Source organism: Dromaius novaehollandiae, chromosome 2, assembly GCF_036370855.1.
Source record: "Dromaius novaehollandiae isolate bDroNov1 chromosome 2, bDroNov1.hap1, whole genome shotgun sequence".
NCBI lineage: Eukaryota > Metazoa > Chordata > Aves > Casuariiformes > Dromaiidae > Dromaius > Dromaius novaehollandiae.
The window spans coordinates 17,550,883-17,565,632 of record NC_088099.1 but is presented as its reverse complement, the minus strand read 5'-3'; positions in this window follow the sequence as shown (position 1 = coordinate 17,565,632).

Below are 14,750 nucleotides of genomic sequence, written 5' to 3'. Positions count from 1 at the left end.
AGAGGAAGAGGGGCAGTTTGTTTGCCAGGGACCTTATAAATAAAATTAAAGGAGCTTCTGAGACAGCTGAAACTCAAACAGGCTGCGATGTGGCGGCAGGATTTAGAAGGAACATAAAGGGACAGCTTGTGTTTGGGTGAGAGACAGGTTGGATGGGTGGGAGCAGGGTGGGCTCCAAGTGCAGCCTGGACCAGGAGCAGGATGGGTCAGTGGGGATCAGGATGAGGACGGGCAAAATACTGGGAGGAGGCCAGGTAGATTAAACAAGGTGGCTTGCTGCTCTGGCTGGGGCTGTGACACACTGTTTATTAGAAGCATTTTCTGGCAGGTGGAAAAAGAGGCAAAAAGGTTTTGATTTTAGAAACACTTCTGCTGGAGCTCCAGCTTCCTTGAATTTACCTGTGAGGCATGAATCAGTATACCTCAGTCCTGAAACCAATTTATCGGTGACTTTCCTTAGGACTTTCCTACAGGAACATGTACCTGATCTTATCAATTCCCTTCAGGTCTATATAGGTACCACTTACAGCACCTGAATCAACATTTCTCCTATTAGATGGCCAGTCTATCTACTAGCATCTACCAGTTCGCTCTTCTAGCATGCCTGAGACATGTGATTTCTGCTTTAGCAACTTCCCCAAAGATGTGGAGACCCAAAACCACACTATGAGAGAATTTCCCAGGAGTAGGAAGTGGTCAACAAAATGTGCGTGAAATTATTCAGCAGTGTCACCACATTCACGAGCCACCACTGACCTTTTGCAACGTATGTCTCTAGTTCACCAATTTCTGCTCATGGCTCTGGACACACCACCACTAGGCCCAGTTTGGTCAAAGCAGCATCATCAACATCTGAATCTTCAATAAACCCCTTCAGAGCATCCCACTTTGATCCTGTAGCCATCCTTCCTTTCTGCCCTTGGTGTCATGCCTAGCTTGTTCTCATTTACCCCTAAGTACCTTGAACTCCATCCAAAAAGGTTTTCAATTTTTAATTCCTCTTCTTTCTAAACTGGGATTCTAGTTAACTGAGACAATTAACCTCATGCATAAAATCTACACACCTAAGATGCTGGGGATGCTAAGACTTGAACCAGTTACCCAGATGATTATTCCAGCTGATGGGCTACACAGACACAATTTCTTCTACTCTTGCTGAATTATTTTTACAAAATAGGACACAAATTACAAAATAGCAGAGGAGACTGAGATGCAACCCAGAACCTCAGAAAATAAAACCTAGTACATGGCAGCCAGAGTCTCTGCTCTGCCTTGTTCAGACCCAGACTATGAGATTGGGTTTCCATAATCCAGGCTGCTAGACTCTTTTGGCATGGGCGGGTCTCTTATTTTCAGTGAATATTTCAAAAGATCTGGGTTTATTCCAGTGGTGATTCTCATGAAAGCAGCAAAGCAGTAGGAGGCTGTTTTCAGAGTGGAATTAACCACAGACTATTCCCACTTCCCAGACCCTTGCAGACAGAGCTCCATAGCTCTTTTCTTGCCAGCCATCCTATACCCCAATGCAAAAAACATAACCCATGATCCAATTTGCATTTGATATTACAACTGAATAATCCAATCTCAGTCCTATGGTTTCCAGACCCAGCATAGGCAAATTTGACATTTCACTTTTGTATGGAAAATAGCTAGAAGGCAGTGAGTAAAAAGAAAGTCTATGGAGGATGGCCTTGTTTTTCATTACTGATTGTGTCAAGATGGCTAAAGAATAGCTGAGAAGGGATGAGGAGTGTTAACTTGATGCTGGAAGAGGGAAACTGTGTCTTGGCATTCTCTTTTGCAGGGAGCTGGGTCCCAAGACAGCTGGGAACACTCACTGAACTGAGCAATTAATTGTCCAGCTCCTCTGTAATCTCACCCATCACTGGTATGTTTTTTCTCAAACTTTAAAAGAAAGACATTTTGTCAGAATAACCCCTTTTTGCCTGAATTCCATCTAAATCCCAAGCTTAAGAAAGGTTTCTTCCAACCTCAGTAAACCTCTCTGTTTTGGGGAAGGTGACATTTATATTGAAACGCCACTACATGAGCTAGGAAGAACAAAAAGGGAACTTTCAGAAGTTCAATGACATGACGATAAGTTTTCACTCGTGATTCTGAGGTAACTTGCTTGGTGAATTTGGCAATAAGCTTTGTGTGCTTTCTATGTCTGTAAAATGGGTGTAGTTCAGCCACCCTCTTGAGAGGCATTTTCAGATCCAAAGGTAGGAAAAGACTATACTAGCCCAACACCCTTATGCTTGTGTATTCCATTCTTTCTCATCTTTATTTTGTTAAAAAAGTATTTTTCCAGCTCTCTATACATCTTCTCCTTCCTATCCTAGGAGATGGGTAGCTGCCTTAGCCCATCTCCTTCTCTGGTGTCACAAAAGTCAAGCAGTGCCTTCACGTTACCTATGCTGTGTCAGCTACGGCTTTTTAGACAATCCCTTGACATTGCCAGCCCCTTGCAAATCACAGATCACCAAGAAACAGAGGACATGGCATACCTGTTTTTAACTGTACTGATCACTTTTGGTGTCACAGACTAGAGGAGGAAGATGAAAGCCAAGCACTTAGATCTGCCTGGGTGCAAAGAAACCACATGCCAGTTTGCCCAGTGTCCTCCCTTTGTCTCCCCATCTCCCCTCACTATTACTGCCTATGATAAGGCAGGGAATTCAGTGAAAAAGCACAGAGAAGAGGGAGAAAATCCATAGTCATGACTACACGACCAAAAATTGAGAGATGAAAGGGTTCAAGTCCTGCAAATAGGAATTTCTCTTGTTCCAAGTAAGTCTTAGATCACACTTTCCTTTGCAACTCTCCAGTAGCATTTATCTGACTCTTTTGGGCTGATGAAAGTGGGAGCACAGGCTGCCCAACAGGAAAATGCCTGCCAGCCTCCACCTGTGAACAAGCATTTCTCAAATAGGTTTTACGTCACAAAAAAAGACAAAAGAAAGAGAACATGCACCCTGAGAGACATGTGCATCTGATAGATACAAAGAACCACGTAGCTCCCTTCAAGCACTTGGACTCGGAAGGGGGGAGACCCTCTCTCCAGGGACAGTGACCACAAGGGCCCCCCTTGTGCAAACAAGTCTTCCTGTACCCTTGTGGCAGAGGCTGGTTGAAGCCTGACAGCTGCGAATCTCGCCCTCTGGCACTGCAGTGCCCAGCACCTGCAGGCTGCTTCCTCTGAGAGCCAGGCAGCTGCGTTCCCCCATCTCTGAAGGGCACAGACTTTCTGTTACACAGAGTTTTTCTGTGTGAATTTACTTGCATAAAATGAAAATTCTTTAAACTCAGGTCTTTCTTTTTTAAGATCAAAAGCCTAGTGCCCTTCACTCCAGCTGTCTCAGTCTTTTAATGTATAAGCCAGTATTATTTTAAGGATCTACATCAACCGGCTTCAGGGAGCTCTTCTCTCCTGCAGTGCAAGAAGCTTTAGCAAAAACAGACATCAGTGAAAACTAAATCCAAAAGAACAGAGATAAGCATAAAGCTGAGAGCCAGAAACATGATTTGGGATGCTAAATATTCAAGCATATCCATCTAACTTCAGGTATCTAACTCAGAACCTGTTTTGAGTCACTGCCTTGGGTCCCACATTTTAGCCCTTAGAAAGAGAAAAGCAGAGAAAGATAGGCAATGCTCATGAAGAAAGAGTCAGTGTCAAACTGATGCTTTACCTTTCTTTCTACATAGGATTTTCTGAAAACTAGATCTAAGGTTTTTAAAGTAGCTATTTGTAGAAAGAGAGAAGCTGATCTGTGGGAATATTTGTTGTCACCTTGGTTTAATAAGTGAATATTTTTAGTCCAGCAATTATATTGTTAGTATGGAATAGAAATCTAGTGATTCAATCTAAGCAGAAACTCAGGTGAATCAAGAGACACTGTCACTTCTTGGCTGTAGATTTAGTTCAGTGCAACTCTTGGTGTCAGTCTAATCTCATTTAATGTCTTCAGGAAAACTTAGGGGAATCTCTGAGATCCTCCTAGGTCTTTATGAAATCCTAGTCCTCAGCTTAATAGCTTTGAAACCTATGTGGAAAAACTCTTCTAAATATCTTATAACACTGCAATGTTGTCACATGCTATTTTGAAGAAATCCAGCAGCTCTTCCTGTAATTTGAGTTGAATAGGTTCCCCTGTTATAAGACCCCAGTCTTACTTGTTTGTAGTTTTGCTAAACTTTTAAACCTATTTGGGCTGAGATTTTCTATGCCAGACTTCCATCTCAGGCTTTATTTTGGGGAAAATGTCAATAAGTTGAGCTACTTCCCAGATCCAAGGTAAGGATGAAAAACAGTGCTTTGCTCATGTGCTAAAATCCTTGAGGCCTTTTTTTGGGGGGGAGAGAGGAATGTGACAGTTCTCTCAGTCCTCAGAACAGGGCTGCAGTGTGGCAGAAGTGGTGTCTGTAGTGCGGAGTACAGACCAAGAGAACAACCTTCAAAACACCACAGCGGTCTTTACTGTACACTTACAGACTGCAACTTTAAAATCTCCCAGAGTCCATCCTCCCTGGGCACAAACAGAAGGGGTGCGCACATTGCAGCAAGGAAGCCCAGGGATAGGAAGGACCATACCACCCCGGGAAGTTGGATTCTCCCTCTCCTTCTGCTCCTGTGTGACGCCAGGCCAGTCATTCAGACAGTCTTTTCAGAGCCTGTTATTGACACTGAAAGCCAGTGGGAGCTGCGCTTTGAGAAGATGAGATGCTGTGCTTATGAATGCTGAAAAATCAGGTGCAAGGCACTTCAAACCGAGCACTCCATTTTATAGCAGACTTTGGCTGTGATGATTTATGTGGGTGAGTAAAGTGTGGGATCTTCACTCACAGACAGGCTTATCTCATAGTCTGGCTTGAAAATAAATTCATTATTTTCTGTGGAGGACAGACACCACAGTGATGACTGCCACAGACGGATAACCTGGCTGTGTCATTCAGAGTGCTAGAATAGAGCATAATGACCTTATTTCTGGTATGGCCTAGCTTTTGAATACTTTATTTGGCAACATTTGTATTGTTCTTTTAATAGAGGTTTTATGGGCAATAATATGACTCTGACAGGCTGGAATTCCAATTATTAGGCAGGCTTCTTAATCTCTTTCAAACTGTACAGCTCAAATGAGGAAAAAGCCCAACCCTGAAATTGGGTTGTCAAACACGATTGATCTAGAACTAGGGTTTTCAGCTATGGTCTGTATATTCCTGGAACAACTCCTATGGGGATTGTTCAAGTTAACTGCCCGTTGTCAGCCAGCTTGTATTTGAGAACCTGGGGTCTTCCCATCCGCTACACATTCTTTAGAGATTTGCAAGTGAAAAAGTCTTGAAAACCATGGATTTGAAAGATACATCAAGGCTGCTTTTTCTTGGTCTCCTATTGCTGGTGATTGCCAGTTGCGTGTGACTGGATATATGTGTATCTAAGTATTGCCATGTGATTAGAACAGAATGAACTTCTTGGACTAAAGTTTGTATTTGATGATTCCTTTTCTTTGTGATTTGGCCGCAAACAGGTTATGACCATTTAGAACATTTTTGCTTGATCGAAATTACTGAGTGGATAAATTCTTGGTCAAAAATCAGTTTTGGAGCAGTCTATAGCTAGTATTCATTATTTGGACACTGTGTTGACTGAATGCTTGACTCAAAAGCATGTTTTTGCTCCTTGTCCTCCCATTCGGCAAGTCAAACTTAGCTTCAGGTTTTGTGCAGGATCACTCCCATTGAACAAGTCCAAAATTGCCCTTTTCTGTGAACATTCCCAGTGTTACTTAAAAAATTGCTGTGCACAAACAATAGACCCTGTCAAATCTAATGTGTACTCAAACACCTGCAGGGCCTCTGAAAACCAGCTCCTGATTGCTAGAGAAACATGAGCAGCTTAAATTAAAGGCAGTAAATGCTTCACCTCACACTTTCTTCTTATTAAAATACCTACCAGCATTTTGATCTCTATGATATTCCTGTAGTAAGTGAATCAGTTTTAAAGATGTGAGTGAATGTTTCCAGAAAATGCTTTGTATGCACAGGACCTGGACAGGGAAATTGCTTTGGCTGTGTACCGAACACCCTCTGAAAGAGCTGTGTGTCACTTGTAGGTCACTGTAGCATATCAAATATTGCAACAGCAAAATAACTATAACTTAATCTCATAAATCAAAACATACAGCAGTTTCTCTTGTCGGCTACTACAAGTCTGTTAACTCCTAGGTGGAGGAGATTTTGAGCAGCTCCCAAGGAGATAATGCTAGAGAGTGGATTATTCATTAGGTTTATCAATTACAAGATTGTCTCTTACGTATTTTGAGAGACAAAATCCATACAAATTAGAAACCCCCATAGGTTTTTGATAAAGTAGTCTAGCTAATCTAGCTTAATCACAAGACTCTAACGGATTCAATAAAGAAACAGGATATTTTACTCAGTTTTGTTGCGCTCTAGCATAAAGGCTAATGGACATGAACTGTTTTAAATACAGGAGAAGGGCCTAAAATGGTCTTGATCTGTCCTTCAAACTTTCCTGTCTAGATACAGCCACTGTGTTGCTCCTGCCTTATAGATGTCGCTGCAGCCAACTATGCTGTTTGTATTCTGCCACATGGGCAACTTGTATTTGAATGTTGCCATTAGCCTTAATCAGGACACGTGGAGGGACTTCATCTATGCACCAGGCCCAGTCATCCTGGCTGTATTTGTAGTCAAGGGAAAGAGAGGGGCACTTTGGAGGCATGGTTTGTTAGGTGTCTACTATAGGATGAGACATGACATGCCCAAGACTCCACTAACCATATTAGCTAGGTCTCTATTAGCTAAACATTGTTCACACCAAGCCCAGACATGTAGCGTGTCTCTGCAAGGTCACTTGCGCTACAGCTGCAGCTGCCTCTGCCACCCAAGCTGGGCTGTACCTGTAAGGGTGGCTGGAAAGTCATGCCACATATTGAAAGAAACTATGATGTCTACAGGGTCTTGGCACTCAGCCAACCAGTTCTCCGTGGCAGAAGGAGAGGCTACATTTAGGAGGCAGAGGTTACATTTAGGAGGCAGTGAGCTGTGGGAGCTGGGGTCGTTCTGCTCCCTGCCACCTCCCCAGGAGCTGCCAGAGATCATGGGACAGTAGCAGCAAGCCGAGGGGTGCACAGTGCACTGCAGCACCCCAGCACTGTCCCATCTTGCTTCACATCTCCCAGGATGCGAGCAGATAGCAGGAGGTTGCATTCCTTTTTCCCCAGATCCGTGTCTCATTTCCACACGAAACTATTCACACTCCGACAGCCTTGCTCACATGCACTTCTTCCCATAACTCAGAGTTTTTTCTTTCCTCTGTAAATCACATGCATAATGCACTATGGAACCCCATTTATGAAAACAAGATCTATAACAAAATCCTCCTAACACCAGTAAATCTTCTTTTAATGAATTCGGCCTGTAGCTTCAATTATGAAGCTGAGCTGTGACGGCTGCTGAGTGAGCCCTGCCAACAACAACACTGAGGCAGATCACTGTCATAAGGGTGTTAGGAGAGTTTCAGGAAAGGCTTGGACACTCCCTCTTTCCCTTCAAGCACTTTCACATCTGCACCGCATTATATCCCCGTCCAGATGACTTCGCTGGAATCTCCAGTTCTTGGGAGTATTTACATTATCAGAAAAGAAACCACTAATTTATTTGTTCAGTCTTCCACATAAATATACCCATAGCCCAGTGTGAAACAGCTCACATTTATCCGTTTTGCTTTGTTTTCAAATGGGCCTACCCTGGATTTTCAGTTTTACAGTGTGTATAAAGAATTAAACTCTTTAATTAGATTGTAAACCCCTTGGATCATATTTTTGCCCTGTTTTTGTGCACTGCATACCATCACAGACTACTCTCCTTCAACATTATTGGAGATAAATAGAACTTTTTACTACAGTATCCCAAAGGACCCGGACAGGCCTCTTACGGCAAGGGGCAGAGCTAGCGACTCCTACATGTACAGCGATGGGGGGAGGCTGGAGAAGTTATTTCTGACTCCCCCCATTGGGGTAGTATGTCTGGGCCATCCATAAGAAAGGATGTTGTAGGAGCCCAATTTTCCCTGTCTCTGAGAGTGAGAAATTGCCAGTGGACACTGAGGCAGGAAATGCTCTCATCCTTGGATACGGAGAAAGAGGCAAAGTGCAAAGCAGATGCTTATCCTCAAACCTCCCTGCCTTCCTCAGTGAGCAGGGCAAAGATAAAGAAAGCGGGCAGGAGGGACCCAGTCGGCAGCTCTGAGGTGGACTTTGGGGCTGGTCACCTCCTTTTGCAGGGCCTCAGGTGTCTGTCTTTAATATGGAGACCAGGATGATTTTCACCCAGTCTCATCATGTTGGCACAAATGGCAAGCTTTGCCAAACAAGTCACCTTTCTTTCTACCTGCTTTACTTGTTGGCCTAAAGGAGTAGCTCTCTCGATTCATCTCAGTGCTGTTGTGAATATTCAGTACTGTGGAGGACCTGTCTTTGTCTCCTTTTTATTTTTAGAGTGTCTATGCTTCTCCTGTTTTCTGCCTGTTTCTGCAGCAAGCTGAATCATGTTGACCGAGTGATGGGAGATCCCTTGGTGGAGAAAGAGAAGAAAAAATATTAAAGCAATAAATTTCACTTATTGGATGGCTTGGCCTGGAGACATCTAGTCCTGTGAAGTACTTCGTTGTGTTCTAGCTGGAAATGTGCACCGATATAAGCAGAGATGGTGCCACACGTAGTCTCTCTTGTGTGCTCTGAGGTGGACTCCAGGGGAACGTACACTGTAGAGCAGTGGAGCGATGTCTGGACTGATGACAAAAACAGTCACTTACCTATGTTATTAAGGAGAGAGTGCTGAGCAGTGAGGAAAACTACTAAAGTTTTTATGCGTTGCAAATGTGTCTATATGGTATGTATGCTTTTAAGTAGGTACATCTCCTTCCTCTAAGTTATGTGGTTTATTAGAACTGGTCAAGAAGAAAAGATACACGAAAGTACCAAAACTTCCATCAGAATTAGCTGAAATTGGGCTTCTACACAATTTTATTGACACAGCTTTGTTAATTCTTTCTCTGTAGAAGTTCTTGCCTGGGACAGGAGTTTTAATTTGGGGAAAGTTCACGGAAATTTGGGGAATATTTGTCCACAGGTTTTGAGGTTTTCTTCAGAAAAACTCAGAGAATTATTCTTTTTTTAAGGATAACACTCAAGCATTTAAAATTAAGTTACTCCAAAGATGCATTTCTAAGTATTCCCTTACTCTAATTCAGTTTTCAAAACAATCCTAATGAAACAGGTACATTCTGCAAAAGATGTCCGTTCTAAGTAACCCCACCCCAATCCCAAATCAGAGTGCAGCCCAGCGCAGTGTTGCTTGGCTCCACCGGTCTCCCAGCTGGGAAGGGGTAGCCCACACCTTGCTGCACACACAGCCTCCTTCCTGGGGCACTCATGCTGTAGAGCAGTGGTAACTGAAATGAAATCAACAGCTGTTGCCTGTGTATGCACCCAAGAACGGTAAAAAGGTTGTAGATGTTTAAGCTCCTGAATGGCTGCAATGCTTCTGGGTAATGCAGAGGAGAGGTGTATGGGTGTGTATTGCTGCATGGCCTTCTGATGACATCTTGGTTACATGACACCTTAGGCGCTTGGGAATTTGAACATGAATATTTCCCCCTATTTGCTCAGTTTCTGCAAACCAGCTGGGCGCACATCAGTATTGACAGGCATTGCTTCTGCATCCAGAGTGAGACAGGACTTAAGCTCACTCTGTATCTGTGTATCAAACTCTAAATGTTCTGGTCTTGAAAATCATTTTGCTGGTTTAGACTACCACTAAAGCTCTTGGACTTGGGGTCAGTTACATGACCCAGGAAAGGATTTAAGGAAGGGTGTGACTGAAAAAGCAAGAGAAAAGCCCCTAGGATTGCAGCCAGTTTTAGTCAGAGGAATTGCTTTATTATTGTGTTACTGCTGCATGGTGCTTTTTAATTATAAACCATGCTTTCATGGGCTGAAATGGGCTTGGGTGCAGCAGTGATTCACAGAGCTAAGCGATTTACAAATCCCACATGAAACTTTTTGAAACTTCTTTGAGAGCATTGTTTGGCCAGCAGCAGAGCCAGCAGCAGGGCTCTTTTCAAACTCTGGTTGCAACTCTGATTTCTAAAGGTATAGCTGCACAAACCAGTGACCGTGGGGATGTGCATTTACATCCCATTGCATTTTCCACAACAAGGTCCCATGCACAGCCTATGGTAAGTGCAAAGTTGCCTAACCATAAAGGGATATTTGCTGCAAGGCAAGAGGCTGCACATGAGAAGCTGCCACTAGCAGCTAAACTGGCTGTGTAAATCCACACTTCCACTTCATTCAGAGTAATCTGTTTGTGTAGCCATACGCTGTGTTACTAACACACTTGCTGGAAGTGTAGGTTTCCTGGACGCAAAAAGCAGCCGTACAATACAACAGGAGATACAGTCCAAACATGCGGAGATTGGAAATGGATACAGCTCTTCGAGCAGCCAACTGGGGAAAGGTGAGAAAAGTCCAATATAAGTGTCACTTAACAAGTCTGCGTATTACAATGTTATCTTTCTCCTCCGTCCATTGTCTGGAAATTTCCACTGGAAATGGCCACTGGCATGTTCTTCAAATGAATCATAATCTTCTCTCTCGCAGTCCAAAGGGGATCAACTGAATTTGCTGTCTGTTCCACAAGACGCAAGGCAGTTACTCACACTGTGATCACTTCAGCAACATGGGGACCTGCAAGGAACCTGCTGGAGGGACTTGCAGCCTACTGGGGGAAAGGCTCCCCTGTTTATGACAAGGTCCTACAGACATGGTCTGGGTTCTTGGAAGCCCCATCTGGTTGTGTGAAGAGGCCATAGACTTGGTGTGGGTTTCATTTTATCACTTACACTCTTTTCTAGAGGAAGGGAGAAGGAATGCATGTGTGGGACAAGGATTATATTATTAAGCCTATACATATTCCCCTACATCTAGGATTTTTAGTGCCTCTAATTCTCTAAATTAGTGACAAGGCAAAATAGTGCCAAAGAAATATGGGCTAAGGTTGAAACTCCAGCCAGCCAATATCTAGGTAATAATTTAAAATGTATTATTAATGTGCACTTTATTAATGTTCACATTAAGTCGTTATAATTCTTTCAGTACAAATGTCCCTGTATCACATGAGAGGTGCTTAATATTAGCTGCTGTTCAGCTCTTTCCAGCCAAATAAAATTAGTCTTAGTTCATTCTGTCTTGCTTAGATCAACAAACATGGAATATAACGAACTCGCCCTGCTCTCTGACTTCCTATCCAGGATGGGAAAGGGAACCGACACAGCACAATATCCCCCAGTGTTTTCCTTTGACAGCACATGGCCCAGCTCAGGCAAGGACCATTGCAGCTCTGCAGGGTACTTGGCCTGCTGCACTCCTTCATCCACCAGCACAGGAGAGCCGATGCCCTTGCTCTTTCCACTGCTGGCTGCTTTGGAGGGGGTGATACAACAGTGCGGGGGGTCCTGCTATCAGACTACAGCGAAGGACAGTGCTTTCCAGAAAGGTTCAAGGATGGATATTCTACAGCAGAGCCTCTTTCCTGCCCCACGGCTCTTGTGCAAGGCACAGGGTGGCTGTGGGGTTGGACACTGAGCCCCGAATGTGCGCACAGCCCTGGCTTGGGGCTGGTGATGTGGGAGGTCCAGGCACTGCAGCAAGTAACGGGAAACAGACCCACCTCTTGACTGAATCTCACTCAAAAATGTCCAAGACGGGAAATCTGGGGTATACCCACCCCATTTTTGTTTAAAGTTTGAAAGGGGAGTACTGGGAATGTTTTTAAAACATGAAAACAGTATCAAGAACAAATCCATAGAATAATGTCCGATTCTTCTGATTAAATCTTTATTTTTACCCGCTATTACTTGAAAATGAGAAACAGGCAAAACTATCCATCATCTTATAGATAACTTGGCTGCAGAAATATGGCATCAGCATATACTGAATAGTAAAAGCTAATATGATTAGTAGACTATGAGTACTAGCAGCAGCCTTGCTTATATGGGATCCATCTGTTTTGAATATAAGGTCTTTGGAGCAAAGACCAATTTTACTGTGTATCTGTAAAGCAGGTGGCATAGGTCTGAGCATTAGACTACAGATCTGTTGTTGCAAAATTGGCAATGAGCTTTGAAGATGTTGGCCCATCTGAAGAGTTGCCAGGGACGAGTTTTTCTATTGATCTAAAGCTTGATGAGATCCGTAAGTTTCATTCCACTGCGCTGTACAGGCTAATTTGGATCAAACATACAGATATGTCCACCCACAGACTAGGTCTTCAAAGCACATTGCAGCTACTGGAGTTCGTAAAAGTTGTGATTAGAGGTCTAGTAGTCAGTGCTCTATGTGATCCAGTTTGCACGATAATGCATTGGCCGCTGGTGCCCCTGGTCTCCAAAGACTCTATTTTTTGTGGTCAGTGTTGCGTTAAAGCAGCTGCAAATACCCCTTTCCCCATTTGTGAAACAAAAAAGGACATTACCTAATATCCCTGGCAATTCACCAATGTGGCTCCCTTGACTGGGCAAAATATTAAAGACTTGATACCTGCTAAGTACAATTAGCCACACTGAATTACAGTGCTTTTCTTTTCCCAGGGAAAACAGAGAAGAAATTGCATCCTGCTGAGTTTTGGCAGTAACTTGACAGGGGGAGGTCCATAAGGAAAACACTATCAACAAAGGTCTTGTGAAAAACAAACTTCAACATCACTTGATTCAAATAGTCCCATTTGATCATGTTAAATATTTTCTATGCATCCACTGAGGGTACGACAGCTGGTGTCTCCATATCACTGCAGCCTGGGTTAAGTTACAAATTATACACATACCGTCCTCTGTTAGTCGTTCTCATGAATCCAGCTTGGACCTTCCAAATCAATTTGGCTATAAAATTTTCTGGCCTCATCTTCAGTATTTTAACATAAATTATGTGTGTCGCAGTTCATCTGTTGCATGATTCTCATCTGCTCATTGTGATCCATTTGTGTTCTCTTTCCTGGGAAAGGCTGCGACTTCCTAGCAGTGGGTGAAAGATTTCCCGGCCACACTCTGAAATAGATGTCCTTCACCCAGGAACACCCTGTGCTGTGCTGCCCTTGGCAGACGCTCATCTGACCTGCAGAAGTTAACTCCTACCACAGCCCAGTCATGGCAATTGGGACAGCCCATAGCAAATCCGTAGAGGAACGGTGTACTCTTTCCTATCCATGGCCTCTCTTACTCATTTTAATGTCATAAAGTTTCATTAAGTCAGGCAATTGTAGCTAAAAATCTTCTTCATAGGCAAAGTGGAAGCACACCTTATGTATATAAGTAAAGCCAAGAATTTATAGTTAGTATAACTGAAATTTTAACAGTCTAATTCAAGAATCATTATTTGTCTAGATCTAATTGTTACTGAAATATAAAGAATAACAATGCAGTTTAAATTGTTATATACATGCTTCTTAGCTTCTACCCCTTTTCCTGATGTTATGCTTACCCTCCCTTGCTCCTCTGTCCTAAGGTCTGTGGTTTCATTTTGGTGGTGCTGGGGGGTGTTACAGCGAATCATCAGCATTTGCAGGCCTGGCTGTGAGGAATGTGATTTTCATGTTAATGGTTTCTTCTTCCTTGCTCTAAGATCCACTTAGGGTCATTTTTATATGTTCCGTTACATGTTTTTACACCTTTCTCTTTCTTCATTCATCTGCAGCTACGTGTTACTTCTGAATTTACTATATACGGTGACTTTTACATATTTCTGTATTCTCTTTTTTACTCCTAAAATATTTTTTTGTCCAGCTCCAGGTCTGCATTTCTTTAACTGAGCATTGGTGAGGTGTTTATAGCTGTCGGGTCCCTAGTGCCATCCTGTGCCCCATCTCTTATCATCCCATGCCCATAATCCCCTACGCTGTGTCTCCGCTTCTCAAGGCCTCTGCTATGGTACCAGGCCCATGTTTCCCTACGCTATATCGTTGTGTTAGAGTCATAAATATCTCATTCTGCACAGAGTAACTGCTTGTTACTGCTACCTATATAAAATTATGGTTGAATCATACAAAGATATGCAAAAATAAAGTCAAGAGAAGCTCAGACAGAGCAGGCCTGACAAGCCTCAGTGCTGAGGCCTTGCAAATTCAGTACAAAGTTTGTGGCCTGTTACTGAAAATGGCAATACCGTCTTACAGGGCTACATCATTACATAATGATCTGTTCAACTTTTTACCATACAATAGCTTTTCCAGCACCTCATCTAAAAACCAAATTGCTGTTTTTTTTCTAGAGCACGTGAGGATAGATGGCAATGACATATAAAGGCAAGAGAATGTTTCAAACCTTATACTAGTCTGTGCTTGCTTTTTTGATTAGCTGTTTGAGGGCTGCTAGTGAAGAAATGCTGTTGTGGGTAATGGAACAGGTATCTCTTGCTTTTCGTCTCTTGAACTCTGTGAGTACTCTGGCCTGTATTAACAGAGGCAAAGGCTCCGCTCGACAATCCGAATGCATACCAGAAGACCTGGAAAAGAGTGTTTCATAAGGCTTACTCCTGCTTATTTCCAGGGGAAAGTAAAGCCCTGCACAATTAGCATGGGAGTTTTTTAAGATTCTTTAATTTTCTTCTTTACACATATTGCTTCTCAAGTAAATAACACTTGAGAGCTTTTGGCATCTCTGCATT